Source organism: Pangasianodon hypophthalmus, chromosome 29 (genome assembly GCF_027358585.1).
Source record: "Pangasianodon hypophthalmus isolate fPanHyp1 chromosome 29, fPanHyp1.pri, whole genome shotgun sequence".
NCBI classification, from domain to species: Eukaryota; Metazoa; Chordata; class Actinopteri; order Siluriformes; family Pangasiidae; genus Pangasianodon; species Pangasianodon hypophthalmus.
In genome coordinates, this window is record NC_069738.1 from 723,060 (window position 1) to 734,768 (window position 11,709).

Sequence of the window (11,709 nt, forward strand, 5' to 3'; positions counted from 1 at the left end):
ATCCAAGGTCTTACAGAAGGTGACTCCCAACCCCCGTGTTCAAAAGGTTGTGTTGTCTTTGGGAATTAATAATAAGGAACAACATGTTGATAGAACAGCCAAAAAAACAACTTCAGAATATGTGGAGAACGGCTGACGAGGCATTTCCTAATGCAACAATTTAAACACCTTTAATTCATTTTTCTGATTTTTTTTTTTAATTTCTAACCCCAAAACCTTAACCATACTTTAAACATTGGATCTTTAAATATCTTATCTTTTAATAACTCAAAAAAAAAAAAAAAAGACGCCACCAGTTTTTTTCATGCTTGCAAGCATGGGACTTGCTGAGTGAAATTAATCGGTCATGATTTTAGACAGTAGGGGTCACTACCTACTCAACATGATGCAGAGCTTGCCCTGTCATCACCTGAACTGGACATCCATCAAAAAAAATTCAGTTTGGGGGTTGTGCGGTCCTATCGGCAGCATGCTCTCCAAGGGGTCCACCCAGGAGAAGCTTTTTTGGCCTGCATCGGGGTCATCCGTTGGGAAGCCACCGGCAGAGAGGTGAATTGCTTCACCTTTATCTACACTTAATCATGAAACACAGCAGGTGGTAATTAGATAAATTAATAATTTTAAAAAAGTGTTTAAATTTAATATTAACAGGTAATGTTTGTTAATTAAATGTTGACATGTTTAAAGCATTGTCATACCATTAGAGGGCAAGTGCAGTAAAATATAACCTTGTGGGAGTTTTATGCAGGAATGCGGATCCAGGACCGAACAAATATGCTAGGGACATAAATAATTAAATAACTCAATAGGCAAACACCAGCTAATTGGACATGGGACACAAGCCGAGGACTGATCCACCTGTGGCTGGCCGCCTCAGACGAGGGTGTACAGTGTTTAAAAGGCCGAAACACCTGACGATTCTGAGGTACACTGCTGATGATGTGTCCTGAAATTCATTCATTAAGCATATTAAACGAAGCATCTACCACAACTAAAGAGAAAAAAAATGCAAAACAGAACAACTCCAAATACCTAAAAACCATTAGACCTTTAGGGAAACCTTTAATTAAAGTAAAATAGGATGAGGTTTAAAACACTTAAACATTTGTATCAGCTCCAAACGTACCAGCTTAAAGCCTGATCGAGTTATGCTCAATTGGATTTGTTAAATTAACAGACGCCAAGACGGGGTTTGCTACGGGAACAACGGCAATGCTTAAAAGCGCCGGCCCGTGCACTTTCCTTGGTTCCCTATTCAACCACACAACGGATTACTGTGATGGGGGAATCATTGTACTCTCACCAATACCTAAACCTAGGCTCCCTATACAACCACGCAGTTTTTGGACTGTGACGGGGGGGGGGTCATTGTAAATTCAAAAACCTGACCCTAACCCTTAACAAAATCTTGACCCTCACCTTAAGGCTTAGGCCTGACCCTCACCCTAAGGCTTAGGCCTGACCCTATTTACTCACCATAATGGTATAGAGCTTGCCCTTTAATGGACTGGCCATGGGTTCACCCAGCAGAAGCTTGCTGGCCTGTATTGGAGTGGCTTTGGGAAAGCTTGCTGTGCCAAAGAAGAGCCACTGACAGAGAGGTGAGTTTCTCAGCTGTCTAGTTTCTCAGCTAGGAATTATTAAACACAGCAGGTGGAACCAAAAAAAAATTCATATTTCATTTTAATATTTTATATTAAAAGATAATTTTTAACAAAGTTTAAAAAAAATATTTGAGGCAAAAAAATATTTGAGGCATGGTTATTCCATTGTAGGGCAAGTGCAGAAAAACATAACCTAGGGGAAGTTTTATCAAGGAAGGCATATCCAAAACTGAATAAACATGCTAGGGACACATAAACGGGAGATTTGATATTGGCCTATAGTTAGACAATTGACAAGGGTTGAGGTCAGGTTTTTTTAATCAGGGGTTTGATAACTGCTAGTTTAAAAGATCTAGGCACATAGCCAGTGCTAAGGGAAGAACTGATTATTTTTAGAAGAGTTTCATTTGCTTTTGGAATTATCTGTTTGAAGAAACATTTGATGCGACAACGTGGCAAGGTGCATATATTTTGATTAAGACACATTAAATGAGATGAGGTAATGATCTGAGATAGCTTCAGACTGCAGAAACGTGACTATATTTTCTATATTTAATCTGAATGTTAGTATTAAATCAAGAGTGTGACCACTATGAGTGGGTTCTATTACTATCAGATATATTAATTATCTGATTAACCCCTAGTGAATCTAGAATGGACACAACTACTGTTCTCAGAGGGTCATCTGGATTATCAAAAAGAATATTAAAGTCTCCAACAATTATTGCTTTGTCTAAAGAAACAACCATGTTAGAGATGAAATGTGCAAATTCACAAAGGAATTCAGAATATGGCCCTGGGGGTCTGTAAATTATAATTAGCGGAATCCTCTGGGTCGACTTCTTTTTTGTGGCTACGCATGTTATGTTGGAATAAAGAACTTCAAATGTGGTGAGTTTATGACTAGGTTTTTGTGTGACGCCTAGATTATCATTATAAATAACTGCGATGCCTCCTCCTCTGCCAGTTAGACGGGGCTGATGTATGTAACTGTATCTGGGAGGACTAGCTTCATTTAATGCTACATACTCATTAGGTTTAATCCACGTTTCTGTTAAACACAGTACATCAAACTCCTGATCAGTAATAGTTTCATTAACAATAAGCGCTTTAGACGTAAGAGATCTAATATTCAACAGTCCTAGCTGGCTGTGCATTTGGTATCATTTAATTTTATGTTAATTGGGTTACTAAAACAAACTTTCTACATTTCTATTCTAGTATTTCTACTTTTTTGTTTAGTTTGGGGAACAGACACAGTCTCAATATGTTGGAACCTAAATGTCATGGGCTCCATCCCATGACTGGGCTGCTAAAGAGTGACACTGAATGGACCTGGGGTGAAGCACAGATACAGGCATTCGACAAGGTCAAGAGCATGCTGATTACAACACCAGCACTAGCATTCTACAGTACAAACACGACCACAGTGGTCAGCACAGATGCAAGCGGTTACAGCCTAGGGGCTGCCCTTTTGCAGGAGCTTGAGAATGGACTACGTCCCACTGCTTTCTGTTCAAGGACCTTAACTGAGACAGAATGCCGCTACTCACAAATTGAGAAGGAGTGTCTTGCTAGAGTGTGGGCATACGAGTGCTTCTCGTGGTACCTACAAAGTATGGACAAATTTAAACCCCAGACTGATAATAAACCTCTAATGCCCTTGAAATGTACGTTATACGTTGACAAAGCTCCCCCAAGATGCCAATTCTTACTGATGTGCCTGATGAGATTTAATGTTAAAGCAGTGCATGTGCCAGGCAAACAGCTCGTGGTGGGAGACACTCTGTCTAGAAATCCATTGACTCATGATGGCGAGTCCAACAGAAAGTGATATCACAGTTTTTGTGCAGGCAGTGTTATCTATTAAGCCTGTAAGTGAAGACAGGTTAAATGCCATAAGAAAACCCACACAACAACCTGCAGCTCTCCAGTACCTCTGCACCTATATTCGCCAAGGCTGTCAGAGCTCACCTGTCTGAAGTTGATGGACGTTTGCTTTATGAGGATAGAATAGTGATTCCTGGTCCACAGAGACAGGTGTTACTTCAGCTTCACACAGTTCATTAGAGAGAGGGCTAACATGTCAGTATGGTGTCCGGGCATAGGTAGGAACATCACAAACACAGTGGAGACATGTGAGTTCTGCCAAGTCAACAAGCCCACACAAAAGAAAGTGCCCCTGATTGTTACACCCCTTCCCAAAGGTCCATGGCAAAAGATTGCTGCGGCCATCATTGTCCATCATCTGTGAACAAGATGGCAAGAAATACCTAATACTCGTGGACTATTATTCTCATGATATAGAGAGCACATCTGCAAACCATTACAAGCCAGCAGATAACACATAAATAACACATCTGAAAATCATGTTTGTCTGATGGGGAATGCCATATCAGCTAGTGACAGACAATGCTACTCAGTTCACATCTGCTGAGTTTGTGGAGTTAGTCATTAGTACATCCAGCCCATATTATCTACAGGCTAATGGTGCTGTGGAAAGAAGTGTTGCTATTGCAAAATGGGTGCTCAGACAGCCAGATACACAATTAGCTCTGACGAGTTACCGTTCTACAAATATCAGTGCCACTGAACTGAGCCCAGCTCAACTTATGATCCGACATCAGATCAGAACCACAGTTCCGATGCTGCCAAAGAATCTGCTACCAAGTCAGAATGAATATGAATGAGTCAAACTGAAAGATAAACAGGCATACCAGTACTTCTACAACCGACGTCATTCAGCACGCAACTTACCTAAATTACATCCAGAACAGTGTGAAAGTCAAGTTGGATGGAGAAAAGGATGGAAAACACCAGTGATCGTTGTTGGAAAAGCTCCTGAACCCAGGTCAAACATTGTGCAAACAAAGGAAGGTACAGCAGTTTGCTCTGATCAGTTGATTCCAAATGTATGATCTGTTGTTTTCAAAGGGATATTTATGCCCTTAATAATATCTTCATTCCAAGTTTTGGATCTCAAAAACTTGAGTTCTTGGTTCTAAATTTTGGAACTCAAATGCCAAAAAAAAGGATATTTGCCCCTAAATATACAGATCATCTTAATTTCAAAATTTCAATCTTAATATTCCAATTTTTTTATCTTAAAATTCCAAAAATATTCTAGTCCCTAAATATTCCAAGATCTTGATCTCATTTTTCAATTTTGTGATCTCAAAATTCCAGAAACGGGATATTTACCCCTAATAATTCCAAGATTATGATCCTAAAAATCCTGGGATTTTATTTAAAGTCAATATTGTGTGTGTGTGTGTGTGTGTGTGTGTAGAGAGGGTTGTACGGTGTACATGTGGATGATTTGTGTGTATGATCACATGTATGTGAATGTTTAGGAGTCTGAGTCTGAAGGTGCTCTCCGTACCATGGCTGCCTCTGCAGGAAAAAAAAATTAAAAGAATAAATTAATCTTCACACCACACTCATTGGTATAGTGAAGAGATGGTTCTATTACAAATGTAAACTCAATGTTGGGGACAAAGTACCAGTTGACGTTTCAAATTTATCGAACAAACACACTCAACTTCATGGACAGGGTTAACACGCTCCTCAGCAGTCCCAGCCTCCATACAATGACTCAGACTGTGGCCAGGGGATCCATGACCATCGTCAGGGGCCTCCTTAAAATGATTGAGGCTGTGGATAAGGGCTTCGTTAACATTAAGAGATACTTGAATCTTGGTCTCCATAGCATCATTGATGCCACTGAGTAGATCATACATCCTCCTCCCCCAGGTCTCCAAAGTGTACAAGCTTTTGTCTGGATGGTTTTTTGCAAACATCTGTATGTGTACATCAAAGTAAAAATAAAATACACAAGGAAAAAACAAGTAATCAAGTAAACCAACATGCATTTGTTATTGTCATATGACTGTGTCTGCATTATTTTTGTATTTTCAGGATTACACGTGTGACTCTGTTGGTGATGGTGGAATGACGAACACTGCGAGTCGGGTGGGTGGTCACTCAAGGCTTCTTTTTATTGTCCTGGGATAAACGGAACCATATGTTGATTAGATTGCAGATCTTTGATGATGCATGACAGTCAGCAGCGAGTCATCGTCAAACTGCTGCCGATTACGTTTCCTTAAAATGATCATGAACATATAGTGGACAAAAATCTGACAAAAATATAAGGCAGTATCTTTTCTTCACAATTCTCATTAAATCACATTAATGTAGTGAAACTATAAACTCAAGTGACCGATATTTTACATATTTTTGTATAAAAGAAAAACAGAAAGGGAAAACACAACTCTCGAATGACGCAACACATAGTTCAGCACGTGCGAGTGTGCAGCACGTGTGCTCATACTAGTGGCTAACTATTTACACACAGAACACAACAAAAACCGAATAAAACACATACCTGGGATAAACAGGACCATATGTTGATTAGATTGCAGATCTTTGATGATGCATGACAGTCTTAAATGAAATAAACAGAGTTTCAGTGCTTACAAGCAGGACAATACACACACTCCTCGTTTTATCGTCACAGATAACACAGATTTGATTCTACTAACAGGACTAGGAGCTGACAGACAGAACTAGTAAAATTGTGTGTCATATAAAAGTGAAAACAATTCAAACTTGGTTAATAAGACAGAGCGATCATCAATGCAGCTTACCAGCAGCAAGTCATCATGAAACTGCTGCCGATTACGTTTCACCGCACACTAATATAATGAACGTGAATAGAAGCGGTGCACAACCAATGGCGAGTTTTCCCAACTTTATTTAAACATTATTTAAACTCCGTTACACACGGGATGTCTTAAAGTGTGTACATACATATGTACAGAGCAGTGGTGTCCAAACTTAGCCGTAAAGTGGCAGTGTGTTTGCAGGTTTTTGTTCCATACAAACAGGATCACACATGATGAATTGTTTGATAATTGAGGCCAACTGATTAAACGAGTAGAATGAGGTGTGCTCCTTCTTGTTCGGAAAGAAAAGCTGCAGCCACACTGGCTCTTTGTGGATCAGACACCCCTATTATAGGATTAGGGGTTGATGTATATTTCTTGGAATGATTAGTGGTAAATATTAGATTCTTGGCATCTAAAAGCAATAAATTAGAGCCTACCTTCAGCCTGCAGTGAAAACGGAGCTATAATGAGTGCAGAGGCTGAGCTGGAGTTTGCACCAATTAGCACGCTCCTAAAATTAGCATATACAATTGGCCATCCAATAAGAGCAAGGAGCAATAAATTGGAAGCAAAGTTAAAAACTGCAAACTACCTAGCAAACATCAGGTGCATCATTGGCTGTGCAGCATGGAGTGATATCTTAAAAACTATTTTAGAATTATGATTTAAACATCTAATGCACTGTTCACAAAATGAACAGCTTAGACCAGCAAATTATCTTTGACCTCTGAATTACTTCATAATTTATATATACATGATAATAGGCATAGAGATACAGGACTAGCAACATACAAGATAATCCTCACCCATCACTTATCAGGTTCTATGATCACAATATCTGCAGTGCTTACAACTACGTACTTTTAAATTGAACTATTAAAATGTAGCAATCAAACACCTGAACAATAATACTCTTTTCAAAGCATTTATTAATACAAAATAAATATAACATTTTTTTTCTTTTGTTTCTCCAATACAAAAACATTATCGCTATTCTTTAAAATTACAAATTAAACTTTTTTTAAACAGAAAAATTAGCATTTTCCACTTCCTATAAAACAAAATTCTGAATTAATTTTTTTAATCAATTTCCTAATTTGTAAATAAAACAAAAACCACAGACCATTCTTCATACAAATTTTCCTGCTTTTTAATTTCTTTTCAATTTCTTGTTGAACAACAAAAACAATATTTACAAAGTAAAAACAAAGCATCATTAATGTTCAGAGTTTATGGGAAACATATGAATGTTTGTTTTGTGTTATTATATACTTTACTGATTGGCACTTGTTTTAGGCCCTAATTTTTCTGTCCCCTTTTTCTTGCAAGTATTTTCAGTGCTCTATTCATCTTGGCCACAGCAACTGGGCTTAATCCACCTGCTCTTCCTGTCCTCTTCCTGAGTCTGCGAGGTGGCACCAATTACTTTTCTTTGACAGGTGAGTCTTCGTCACTGGAAATTTTTTGGGGCACGTTTGCGGAGGGCTGAATTCTGCAAAAGTGTTTTCTTATGCTTTTGGGATTTTGAATGGTTGGATGACTTGTTTGGTGCTTTGTTTATTTTCATTCTGATCTTTATTTCCCATCTCATTCTTCGTATCTTTTGGCAAGCCTATGTTTATGTGATTGTCTCTGTTAGTCTTCTCTTTGCTGTATCCCATAACCATTTCATTATGTCCATCAGTCTCATTTGTACCAAATTTGATCTTGTCCTTTCTTTAACTTGGCATGTCTGCATCAATGTGGTGTTCTATGTCTTGGGTTCCATCGGCTGTATCTGTTCTGTGCCCCTTCTCATCATTTCCTTCACTTGGCATGTCTGCAGCAGTGTGGTGGTGTTCTTTGTCTTTGTCTCCATTGGCTGTGTCTGTTCTGAGCCCCGTGTAATGACTGTGGGAGCTGAGTGTATTGATTGGTATTTTTAGTTGTCTGTGAGCTTCAAATAGATATTGCTGTTTTTCCATAATGACAATTGTGGAGCCCTTATCTGCTGGTTTGAAAACAATATCTTTATTAGTTTGTAATTCTTTAAGGGTGTTTATCTAACTGGGTTTTGAGAGGATGTGAAAGACGATTGGTGATTTTTATATTATGTTGAATCAGTTGGTTGATGGGTAAACTAATTTGTTCTACTGTGGGTTCCCACTTGGATTTGCCTGTGAACTGTAAATGTTCTGTTAATGTTGTGTACTGAAAATAGTCTTAAATTTTGAGTTGTCTTTTAGAGGCATGGACATCCCCCCTCAGTTCCCCCATGGCCATACCTTGGAGAGCATGTTGGGAAATATCACCTAATGTGTGCTCAATAAAGTTAATGCTGTGTGTTTACCCTGTGCTCTGTTCCATGTATCATTATACCTTTTAACACAATTAGCACTAACTGACTATATAGTATAAATCTATATAAGGGATATTATTTATAATCACACTATCCTGTGTCACCCAGATGAGGATAGCTTCCCTTATGAGTCTGATTTCTCTCAAGGTTTCTTCCTTATGTCATCTCACTGGTATCTCAGGAGTAATATGTGTAGCGAGAAAGAAAGAAAGAAAGAAAGAGAACACAGATTAGACATGCTCTTGTCCTGTAATAGTTTAAGACAGGAGTGTCAAACTTAAATTCTGCCCAGGCCACATCAGCATTTTTGTGAGACCCTGAAGGGACATAATTAAAGTATGTATAGACCACATTAAAAAATTCAATTTTTTTCATTTAAAATTGGAACTAAACAGAAGTTTTTACAAAGAAAAAAATCCCCAAACGAATTGGCCTTCGGAGGGGACTGTGATAGCTTCAGACTTGATAGACTAGAAAATGTTGTGGGTGTTAAGGGAACGGCCCTCTCTTGGCTCAGCTAAAAGTATTCGTAAACATGGTATTAGCTTCCACTGTTACGCTGATGATACACAGTTGTATGTTTCAGCAAAGCCAGATGACAGACACCAGCTTAATAAAGTTGAGGAATGTGTAAAAGACATTAGAAACTGGATGCTTATTAATTTTCTCTAACTTAATTCTGACAAGACAGAAGTACTTGTACTAGGACCACATGCAGTTAGAAGTAAGCTTTCTGATTACATAGTAACTCTGGGTGGCCTTTCTGTTTCATCATGTGCAGCAGTAAAAGACCTTGGTGTGATTATTGACTCCAGTCTTTCTTTTGAAGCTCATGTAGATAATATCACTAGGATAGCTTTCTTTCATCTCAGAAATATTGCTAAAATAAGAAATATATTGTCACTACACGATGCAGAAAAAACAGTTCATGCTTTTGTTACCTCTAGGTTGGATTATTGTAATGCCTTACTGTCTGGATGTTCCAGTAGGAGCATAAACAAGCTCCAGTTAGTCCAGAATGCAGCAGCGAGAGTCCTTACTAGAACCAGAAGATATGACCACATCACCCCTATCTTATCCACACTGCATTGGTTCCCATTCAAATTTCATATTGATTATAAAATACTACTATTGACCTATAAAGCACTAAATGGTCTCGTGCCACAGTACCTGAGCGAACTTTTGGTCTTTTATGATCCGTCACGCCTACTCAGATCAAAAGGTGCAGGCTATTTGTTGGTACCTCGAATAGTGCGGGCTACAGCTGGGGGTAGAGCTTTCTCATACAAAGCCCCACAGTTATGGAACAGCCTTCCACTTAGTGTTCGGGGCTCAGACACAGTCTCAGTGTTTAAGTCTCGGCTGAAAACATATTTGTTTAGTCAAGCCTTTAGTGAATAGTTTTCTTAGGTACAGGGGCAGGTCTGGAGGGTTTCACAGGCATAGAGTGTTGTGGTGAACTGGGATGTTTGGATGCTGTCGCCCCCCCACTCTCACACGTTCACTCAGGTTTGTCGACGGTGGAATGGCTGGCTGCCTTATGTCCCAGGGTGCCCTCATGTCTGTGTTAGCTGTCTGTGTTAGCTTCTGGCTCTCCCTTTTAGTTATGCTGTTATAGCTAGTCTTGCCGGAGTCCCTGCTTGCACTCTGCACGCAAAGTACATTGTCCTTAACCATAACAGATACAATAAGCTTACCTAACAATCTCTCCCTCTCTTTCCATCTCTCTCCATCTCTCTCTCTCCCTCACTCTCTGTCGAGCTACACATGCTACTTCTGAGATGCCAGTGATCCTGACCCCTTCTGGTCTCCAGACCTGCCTGATCCATCCTGATGCCCTACTTCTGGTTGGAGTTCTCATCGGTTGAGTTCGCTCACTGCTGCTGGAGGTGGCCCCATATGGATGGCCTGAAGATCAGTGGGATTGCTGGGGATGGTGCCGCTTGGGAGCTGTGGAGATAGCTTGGGGATCACATATGGGGAGCTGTACTGTAATGGCTTGGGGCTGCGGTTGCTGTGGTGGCTTTGGGGCTGTGGTGGCCATGAGCAGTTTTGCACTCAGGTCTCCATCAGTGGACAGTGGATAGGTTCAACCAACCAGACTTCATGTGAAAACTGTAATCAATTTACTGGTTGCACAATTGCATTTTTTGTCCATATAGTACACAGTAATAGAAGGGATTTATTTATAATCGCACTATCCGTTGCACCCAGATGAGGATGGGTTTCCTTTTGAGCCTGGTTCCTCTCAAGGTTTCTTCCTCATATCGTCTAAGGGAGTTTTTCCTCACCACCATCACCTCTGGCTTGCTCATTAGGGATAAATTCACACATTTACAATTTATTTAGATTTAATTTAATTAGAATGTATTTATTTCTGTAAAGCTGATTTGTGACAATGTCCATTGTTAAAAGCGCTATACAAATAAAATTGAATTGAATTGAATAAACAAGCTCCAGTTATTCCAGAATGCAGCAGCAAGGGTCCTTACTAGACCCAGAAGATATGACCACTATCACCCTTATCCACACTGAATTGGCTCACTATCAAAATTTACATTGCTGATCTCTAAAGCACTGGATGGTGTCGTGCCACAGTGAACATCTGGTCTTTTATAATATGCCACGCCTACTTCAATTGAAAGGTGCAGGATCTTTGTTGTTGCTTCACAAATTATATGACTGAAAGACAGTCACTCGAGGTTCAGGTTTGTTGGTCTTCTTATGTGTAAATTTGCACACATTCAGGTCATGAAATAGGACACAAACATTTTTTTAATTTAAGCGAATATCATTAATACAGATTTCTCATATGAATGATTCACAAATAAATCTGTTTGTATCCCACTTGATACATGAGGCCCACTGTGTGTAAATTTGAAGTGGATATATGCACTGGAAGTATATTAAATAGCAAAAAATGTCTTCTTTCCCTTCACTGTATATGCTGGGTACAAATATTCATAAACATGGTGATAGCTGTCAGACTCTAAGTGTACTCCTGCTGCCTGGTGTGATGTCAGTGCCTGATCTCAACACCCCCAGACCTGCCTGATGAAGCCTTGTTAATCACTCTCTGCTGGTGTAGACCCTGTGT